General features: G+C 45.6%; 1 long non-coding RNA gene across 1 annotated transcript; it reads right to left on the bottom strand.

Moving 5' to 3' along the window:
- Positions 1 to 1,397: 1,397 nt before the first annotated feature.
- LOC131480469 (uncharacterized) lies at positions 1,398 to 1,732 on the bottom strand. The gene is made up of 2 exons (XR_009245556.1): positions 1,576 to 1,732; positions 1,398 to 1,491 (listed from the first exon to the last, which is right to left on the bottom strand). It is a non-coding gene; the product is annotated as an uncharacterized LOC131480469 (long non-coding RNA).
- Positions 1,733 to 9,911: the final 8,179 nt, after the last annotated feature.

Below are 9,911 nucleotides of genomic sequence, written 5' to 3'. Positions count from 1 at the left end.
GAGAGGAAACTAAGCAATGAGCGCTTTTGTCTGCCTGTTTTTCTGCCACTAGAATAAATAGATTTTTAAATAAATGTCTACTGAAAAAACAAGCTCCAGAAATAAACTGGTTTCAACAGCAATCACGCCTCATGAGTAAATGAAATTCTATATTCAGCTATGTACCTCGATTGCTTTCCTTTATATAAAAAAGAAATTCAAGAGGAACCAGGGTAATGTTGCAGGTTAAACTGCCTCCTGCAATAGTGGCATCCCATTTCAGAGTGCCATTAAATAATAAGATACAATAAATGCAGATTAATTACCTTCTTGAACAGAGAAATTTTACAGACGAGATCGGGCGCGTTCAGGGTGGTATGGCCGTAAACAACAGAGAAATTTTACAATGCACCAGGCATTGTACTCAACTATGCAACATATGGGAGGAAAAAGGCAGGAAATTCCCTTTTCCAGGAGAATATATAATCTATGAGGAAAAACAAAGAGGACTACTAAGCTGAGGACTATGCAAGAGATACTCAGGATGCAGGACTTGGTGATTTGATGTGAAGCAAGAAAGGAACAAGTTGAGGAAGACTCTCCCAGTTGGACTACAAGTACAGGGATGTTACTAACTGGAACAGTAGCATAGAGCAGGTTTGGAAGAGAGGCAGAAGGAAGATTGTGTGTTTGGAATGTTCTCAATGGCTAATCACAGAATTTATACCATGTACTTACTTTGATAGTACTCTCAAAGGTATAACCTCTTCTCCCATTTTGTGTCTCTCTTTATGTTTTTTCTTATGCTTCCTTTTTGTTTTTAAGAGAGCACTATCTTTAATGTCTCTGGTATCCTTTTCCTCTTCAGTAGAGAATCCTAAATCTGGGGAAATCAGACTTTTAAATGAAATACTTAAAGCAAAATACTCATATTAACTAATGAAATACAAGGTTAAGCTTATTAGTCATACCTCTGTTTTCTTTGGAAACTTCTGGCGTTTCAGTTTTACTGTTGTCTTTATGGGCCACTTGTTTTTACTTTTGACCTGGGAGCTAAGCTTTCTGCATCTTCAGAGCTGCTTCTCTTCCTCTTCTTCTCTGTTCTGCCTTCAGAGGCTTTGGACAGACGACCCTTTTCACGTTTTTTTCTTTTTCTTCGAGGGCTGCTTTTGGGGTTCAGTAGCTTCGGCTTCAGAGCCCTCAGATGCGGCCCTGGAGCTTTTCACTTTGCCTTCGCTGCTTGTGTCCACTGGTAGTTCTTTGGTCTGTGCATTCTCTTCCTTCTTCACACGCCCTTTCTTCTTCTTTTTTTTTTTCTTCTGTAAGGGTATTGTCAATCAGTTTTATCTCAGGACACTTAACAAGTATCAACTCACTGGCCTCTTGGCCAAAGCCATGTGTAGATGTTAAACACTTACCAGCTACTTGGAGGACAGGAATGGGCTTCTCTTTCACCGTTTTAGGAAATATGCCAGGTTTTCTTGGTGCTTCTTCCGGAGGGTTGTTAAGAAACTGAATGATTTGAAGAAAATTTTACTATGCATAACACCTGTTTGCTAAATTTTTCACTTTTCTCTTTTTAGGATCTGGACCTACCTCAATAGCTTTTGCTGCTTGTTCTTTGGTTTCAAATTCCACAAAAGCAAATCCTTTTGGATCTCCAGTAGATTTATAATGTGGTATACTTACATAAACCACATTGCCACATTTTCCAAATACTCTTTCAATCCAGCTGTGATTAACATTTTTGGGAAGGAATTCCTACGATAAATTACAAGCAGAAGTGAGTAATAAATAATAAGCCTTTCACAATATATATGTCAATAAAGTTTCAACATTAAAAAAAAAAAGACATGCTGAGTATATGAAGGTAAATTAATCTATTTACAGAAAAAATCAAAATGTAATTTCTGCAAAATTACCTGTAAGCCTGCTTCAAGATATTTTAATTTTTATAGTTTTATTTTTTACATTTTTCCATTTTTTATTATATATTTTTTACAATCTTTACATAGTTGATTAGGGTAAAAAGGTCCAAGGGCTATAGGAAAGAGGGTAAGACTATTATTTCCATATTGTTTCCTTCATGTATCTGAGGTAAAGGGGAATATTGAAGCAGAAGCCCCACCCAGTTTCCCACCCACCCCAGGTCCCAGTTGTGGGGCATGCTTCGAGATTCTTGCTCAAGTGGTTTTGATAGTTCACCAGTTATGAATCACTGTCAGTCTCGCCACTCCAAGCACAATGAGGTCGTCAAAGAATCCACTGATTGACATAGTCCATCATAGAGTCTCCATTTGCCCAGTTTTTCACTGCCAACACACAGCTGAGGTGGTGGATTGACTAGTTCTATCTTCTGTCTTTTCTTGGTTAGGGTTCTGAGTCCAGCAGTTTGATTGGGGAGATCCCCAAAGAAACTTTGTCTGAGGTGTTCCCAGACCAGATTCTTGTGTGTGCTTGCAAGTACAGGACCTGGCACAGTCTATCACCACGATCAGCTGGTGGTTGCAATTGCTGAGTTGGTTCTGTTTTCAGCCCCAACTTCCACTGGAACCAATGGGTGTTGCAGTCCAGCCTGGTTCTTCCCAGCACATACTCGGCCCTCACATAAACTAGTGGGAGCTGCAGCCTAGTCGGAGTGACCCACAATAACCACCACCAGGCCCACCCCCTACCCTGGTTTGCCAGTATGTGTAGCAGTAGTCCAGTCTGTCACACACCCCATTCGACTCTCGTACATATGAATGGGTATTAAAGCTTAGTTCCATCTAACCAGCTCAACTATCCAGCCCTCACAGATGTTGTTGGGTACCTCTCTGTCTAGCCATCCCAGCCCCTGTCCTAGTTTTTGTGCCCTCCCATGGGAGTGGTAACCCAAGAGGGAGGAGCCCATTATTTCCCTCCCAGGCCTCTCCCACTCCCAGATTATGCACTCTCCAGGTAGTTGCGCGGTTTGACTTGACAGAATTAGCCCCCTGTGCCAGCTTCTGCCAGCTGATGCTGCGGCTAAGCCCAAACAACCCTCACCCACTCTAATTTATGCTTGCACCAGTAGGAATAATCCGCCTAGCCTGGCTTTTCCTTGATCTAGTCCACGTGCAGCGCACAGGTGTTGTAGCCCTGCTTAGTCTGGTCTGCTCCCATCCCAGCTCATGCTCTGCAGTGGGAGTAGCTATCCAGCAAGGGAACCCCCCAATGTTCCCCCTGCCAGCTCCGCCCCTTCCCTTCCTGGTTCTCACGCGTGCTGGTTGGGTGCTGTGGTCACATCCGGTGCAGGCAATCTCACCTTGGCATTCCGTATTGTGCACTGGCTTTTGTTGCGACCAAACCTGGCTCGACCCACACTGCTCTGGTGCTCGGATTTGCCAGTGGATGACGAGAACTCATTCAGCCTGATCTGCTCCCGACCCATGCCAAATGTATGCCAGTGGGTAACTTTCCATGGCCTGTTCTGGGCTGTTTCCTATCATGTTTCTTGCGCTTACCTGCCGGGTCTGTGTCCTGCCAGAGGAGTTGTCCAGGCTCCTCCATCAGAACCTCTCCCAATGTCAGATTTTGCGCATACCAGGGTGTCCATGAGCCAGCCCCACTCAGTTCACCTCCTGTCCTAGCAGGAACAGTGGCTTTTCCTGACTGGCCTTCAACCCAAACAGGTTCTTGCTGTTGGATGTTTCAGCCCAGCCACGGCTCGTCCATACCCACATGCTACTCACACATGCCTCAATAGAGATTGAGACCTAGCCTAGTCCATCCCACATCTACCCTGGTCCTCCAGGACACCAGAGGGTTTTGGAGTCTGGCCCAGCTTGGTGCTTCCAGTCCCAGTCCACACTTGTGCCAAGGGAGACTACAACCGTATCCTGATCAGAACACAGCCCCCATTTCATCTCATGCGCCCCTTGGTGAGAACCTTGACCCAGCTAGGGTGTCCCCTTAGCTTCCCAACCGGGCCTGTTCCCAGCTGTAGAGCACGCGTATGCCAGCGGTTGCTCTGACTCAGCTTGGCTCAGTCCCTCACCTGTCCTGACCTTTGCCTTAGACACTGTGGCTTAGCGTGCCTGGTTCATGCAGACCAGTAGGTACAAGAGCCTATCTCGGCATGACCTGTGCTCCTTCCTGGTTCCTAGTTTCACTTGTGGGCTAAGGTTTGCTCAGTTCTGCCCAGTACACCCTGTTCCATTACCAATTGACACATTAGCCAGCTGTTGGAAATCCTTTGCCCAGCTTGTCCGACCCCCAGGTCTGAACCACATGTTCACCAGCAGGAGCTATGACTCGCCAAGGGAGTTTCCCAAGTCCTCCACTTAATCCACTCCCAGACCTAGTTCTCATACATGCCATTGGGTTTAGGCCAGGTTCCGGCAAAGTATGGCCTTCCATTTGGCCTTATATAAGCTGGTGAACATTGCAGCCCGGCCTACCCCAAACCCTATTCAGGATGCACATTTGGGTACTGCTACTGCCTTGACCAGTCCAGACTGTTGTGGGTTCTTTTACCTGTGACTGATGGCAAGCTCCTTGATCACTTAGTCCATCACCACCTCAACTCGAGCTAATCAGTGGGGCTAGAATTTCGACAGGGTGTGGCCCACACATCCCCCACAGAACCTACCCCCGGATATGGTTCTCAAGTGCTAGTTAATGTCATGGCCCTGCCTAATGTGACCCATCTCCTGATCCATCATCATGTCAGGTAATAGGATATAGTCCTGCTAGACAAGCCCTGAGCATTAGCTTTTGCATGGACTGGTGTTCGGTGGTCAGCATTGTTCAGTGACTGCAAGTTCTTGAAAGGAAAGGTTACTCTGTCACTGGGAATCTTTAGGATTGGTTCACATCCCACAGGCACATTGGGTTCAACGTGTAGCTACCTTGGCAGCGATTCAAAGAATCAAAACCCCAGAGCTCCTGGTCAGGCGGCCAGCAGGCAGAGCCTGGCACCAAATGGTGCACTGGCTGCCTGGGGACAGCTCACCACGTGCACACGGTGCCTGGAGTCAGGAATCCAAGCATGGAGATGCCCCTAGCATCCAGCAGGCTGCCAGAAGTTTCAACCCCCAGGACCAATGTTGCGCCCCTCCCCAATCCCATTCACCATTCAATGAGGGCGGCAGGTGGGCCCCGGACCTACCCAGTCACGGAGACTTCCACCCTCGGTGTACTCACCCCGAAGGGAGCAGCCCCTGGAGACCAGGCAGGCCCAGGGACAGCTCACCACATGCACGCGGTGACTGAAGTCCTTATCTTTTCTTCGAAGCATTAAACGCCCACAGAGGAGGCCGCTGTCATAGCTCAACAGTCTAATCCTCCCCCCCCCCTTTTTTTAAAGATTTATTCATTTTATTACAGCCAAATATACACAGAGGAGGAGAGACAGAGAGGAAGATCTTCCGTCCGATGATTCACTCCCCAAGTGAGCCCCGCCGATCTGAAGCCGGGAACCAGGAACCTGGTCCTCCCACGCGGGTGCAGAGTCCCAATGCATTGGGCAGTCCTCGACTGCTTTCCCAGGACACAAGCAGGGAGCTGGATGGGAAGTGGAGCTGCTGGGATTAGAACCATTGCACATATGGGATCCCGGGGCTTTCAAGGCGAGGACTTCAGCTGCTAGGCCACGCCGCCGGGCCCTAATCCTCCCCTTTTAATCACTGGCATCCCATATGCTCACCAGAGGGTATCCCACCTTCTCCACTTCCCACCCAGCTCCTGGGAAGAGAGCAGAGAATGGCTCAGGTTCATGGGACCCTGTGCACACGTAGGAGACCAGAAGAAGCTCCTGGATCCTGGTCCCTGGCTTCAGATGAACTCAGCTCTCGCTATTGTGGCCATTTGAAGAATGAGCTAGCAGATAGAAGATATTTCTTTCTGTTTTTGCTTCTCTGTCAATCTGCTTCCCAAATAAAAATATATAAATCTTAAAAAAAAAACACACAGAGGATTTCTCTTATGCAACAAAAATTCCTAGTAAACATTTCAACATAAAAGTATTGCAAAATGTACACATAGGTAACTGAATTAAGTGACTTCCTATGTTGTTTCAACTGAGGATCTATGGACAAGAAGTGTTTATCTTGAGTTTTACACTTTTTGAAACATTTCACACAGGTTGATGATGAAAGAAAGGCTGAATTGCCTCAGTTTTTTCCGGGGATAGAGAGGACACAGTCTGAGGAGACAGCAGGCTGACACTAGCAAAGGTTTGTTTTGTCCACTTCTGGGGTATTTAGTTATGCCAGGGTTGGCTCATTCAAACAAGGTCAGTCCTCAAGGACAGTACAAATGAAAACCAGCTGTTTTTTGTTTTGTTTTGTTTTGTTTTTGTTTTTATCATTTCGAATGACAGGTAGGAAAGGAGGAAGGGGTGAAGGTTGGTTGATCCTGTATGCTTATAAATTTGTATCATAGGAAAGAAATCCTATGCCTCTCCTTTAAAAAAAAAAAAAGACTTTATTTATTTATTTTTTTAAGGTCAGATATACAGAGAAGAAGAGAGACAAAGAGGAAGATCTTCCATCCGATAATTTACTCTGCAAATGGTTGCAACGCCTGGAGATGAGCCAGTCCGAAATCAGGAGCCAAGAGCTTCTTCTGAGTGTCCCATGTGGGTGCAGAGTCCCAAGTCTTTGGGCTGTCCTCAACTAGCTTCCCAGGTCCTAAGCAGGAAGCTGGATGGGAAGCAGGGCCACCAGGACACAAACCAGTGCCCATATGTGATCCCAGTGTGTGCAAGGTGAGGACATTAGCCACTAGGCTACCATGCTGGGTCTTAATGCCTCCTTTTTTTTTTTTTCTGATATTCAAAATTTTGTTTTTAAAAACTGTCATTATTGGGCCCGGCGGCGTGGCCTAGCGGCTAAAGTCCTCGCCTTGAAAGCCCCGGGATCCCATATGGGCGCAGGTTCTAATCCCGGCAGCTCCACTTCCCATCCAGCTCCCTGCTTGTGGCCTGGGAAAGCAGTCGAGGACGGCCCAAAGCTTTGGGACCCTGCACCACGTGGGAGACCTGGAGGAGGTTCCAGGTTCCTGGCTCCGGATCAGCGCAGCACCGGCCCGTTGCGGCTCACTTGGGGAGTGAATCATCGGATGGAAGATCTTCCTCTCTGTCTCTCCTCATCTATGTATATCCGCCTTTCCAGTAAAAATAAATAAATCTTTAAAAAAAATTCACTTTAAACATATTGAAAAGGAATATGATGGTATCTAGAGGCATTATCCCAACTTTTAAATGGTAATATAACAAGCCCCAGAGAGAGTAAGTACCCAAGTGAGTAAAATTGCCTTAACCACCAGAGCTTATTGCTTAATTTTTCCACTGAAGATGAAGGAAGCCTATTAGAACTCCCAAAGGAAAAGCTGCTCACAAATTATGGCCCTGAATGATCCCCCATACTGTCTGCTTGACACATTGAAGTTTTGTTTTCCATCGGCCCTTGAGATGCTTCTCCAATGCATTACTATTAGTTGCTACTTTTTAAAAAATTTATTTATTTTTACTGGAAAGGCAGATGTACAGAGAGGAGGAGAGACAGAGAGGAAGATCTTCCATCTGATGATTCACTCCCTAAGTGAACCACAACGGCGGGTGCTGCGTCGATCCAAAGCCAGGAGCCAGTTCTTCCTGGTCTCCCACGTGGGTGCAGGGTCCCAAGGCTTTGGGCTGTCCTCGACTGCTTTCCCAGGCCACAAGCAGGGAGCTGGGTAGGAAGTGGAGCTGCGGGATTAGAACCGGCACCCATATGGGATCCTGGCATGTTCAAGGTGAGGACTTTAACCACTACACTATCGCACCGGGCCCTAGTTGCTACTTCTTTTGATGTAAAGCTAAATGAGAATGTTCGTTTGATAGTGCATGCTGTTGAAGTATGACCTCTGATATTTAGAAAGACTGCTTCATATGAAACTGAACTTTATTTTTTTTAACATATATTTTTATTGCATTTCTTTTTTTAAAAAACTAATTACATTGCATTATGTGATTAGTTTTCTTTTTTTAAGATTTATTTATTTTATTATGAAGAGAGATATACAGAGAGGAGAGACAGAGAGGAAGATCCTCCGTCCGATGTTTCACTCCCCAAGTGAGCCGCAACGGGCCGGTACATGCCAATCCAATGCCGGGACCAGGAACCTCTTCCGGGTCTCCCACGTGGGTGCAGGGTCCCATGCATTGGGCCATCCTCAACTGCTTTCCCAGGCCACAAGCAGGGAGCTGGATGGGAAGTGGAGCTGCTGGGATTAGAACCAGCGCCCATATGGGATCCCGGGGCGTTCAGGGCGAGGACTTTAGCCGCTAGGCCACGCCGCCGGGCCCGCACTGCATTATGTAATACATTTTTTTATGCACTGGGATTCCCCCCGCCCCTCCCAAAATCCTCCCCCCACAGGTGGATTGCTCCACCTTGTTGCATTTCCATAGTTCAAATTCAGTTGACATTCTTTCACTGGAGTTATTTACCAAGCATAAAGTCCAGCATCTTATTGTCCTGGTAAGTTCAATGCTTTCTTGGTGAGACCATCTGTGGTCTGAAGGTAGAGCCGGCAGAGTATCATTCCAATCAGTTAAAAGTCCCAACATAATATTTCCAACCATTTACAAGATTATGGCATTAATTGACATGGTGTTGATTAACCAATATGTTAATAGGAAAATGCAGGTTCTCAACCACAACCTGTGACTTCTTCATAGACATTTCAATTTTGGTTTACATTCAACCGTATTCTATACACCTTAAAATGGCTTAGATTGCTATTCAGCTGTCTCATGACTATTTTAATTTTATTCTTTAGCAGTTTATAGCATTTCGCTGAACCTGGCTGTTTTTCGGGTGGTCTAACTCTATAATTCTAACAGGATATATGTCAACAGAAACTGAACTTTCAATAAGGATAATCCAAAGGCGGTCATATGTGCAGATACCACAAGCAGAGCACATATATGTACTCAAAGTAACTAGGCAACACTCTGCTTACAGGACCACCAGTCCCAAGACACAGTTTGCAAATCTGGGGTTGCAGTTCATCCACAGAAGGTATTTGTCTAATTCTGACCTGCAGCCAGTATTCAATACAAGTTACAAACAAATTCTATAAACCATGAACAGACACAAGAAACAGGAGCAGCCCTCCCAGCATGTCAGAGACCTACATGGTGTTGGGTCTAGGGCCAAAGTATTGCAGGAAGCAGGAAATCCACTAGTGCCTCTTCTAAAACTTAAGCTGTACTTCCAACATAAAAGGGGGTGTGGGAATTGAAAGTGGATTTGAAGTTTCCAGGTAAAGTTTCAAGGTGTGCTCTCTTGGATTGTCAATTTAACGCTATTATTTGGGGATTTTTTAAAAAACTACAATTTATAACAAACACAACCTTTAAAAAATATTTAACATTTTTTATTTCTTATCTGAAAGGCAGAGAGAAAACACAGATCTCCTATGCACTAATTTACTTCCCAACAGCCAGGACTGAAGCTGGCCAAAGATAGGAGCCCAGATCCAAGTACTTGAGCCATCACCAGCTGCCTCCCAGGGTGTGCATGAGGAAGATGAAATTGGAAGCAGAGCCAGGATTTGAACTCACAACTTGGATAGGGGATATGAGAGTCTTAATGCAGACTTAACCAGTGTGCCAAATAAAGGCTGTTATTAATATATTCAATACCACATTGGTATGAAAATCCATTTCTCAGTCAATAATATTTCATTTGAGTTTGCGGTAGCCAAGAGATAGCTAGCTGCACATTAAATTCATGACAGCGTGTCCTTGTGGTTGTGCATTTTGATTCCAGGAGAAACTAAACCACTTCGAGTGGCTTCCAAAGCATGCCCTGTTTGGGGAAAGAGAAGGAGAGCAGGTGTCTGAGGAAGCTGCACATACACAACAGTGTTACGCAACTCTCCTACTCAGCCTCCTGAAAGCATTGCAACAGTGTGACCCA

This window comes from Ochotona princeps, chromosome 6 (assembly GCF_030435755.1).
Source record: "Ochotona princeps isolate mOchPri1 chromosome 6, mOchPri1.hap1, whole genome shotgun sequence".
Taxonomy (NCBI): Eukaryota; Metazoa; Chordata; class Mammalia; order Lagomorpha; family Ochotonidae; genus Ochotona; species Ochotona princeps.
The sequence above is the reverse complement of the archived record's forward strand: the minus strand, read 5'-3'. Positions and strand labels throughout refer to the sequence as shown.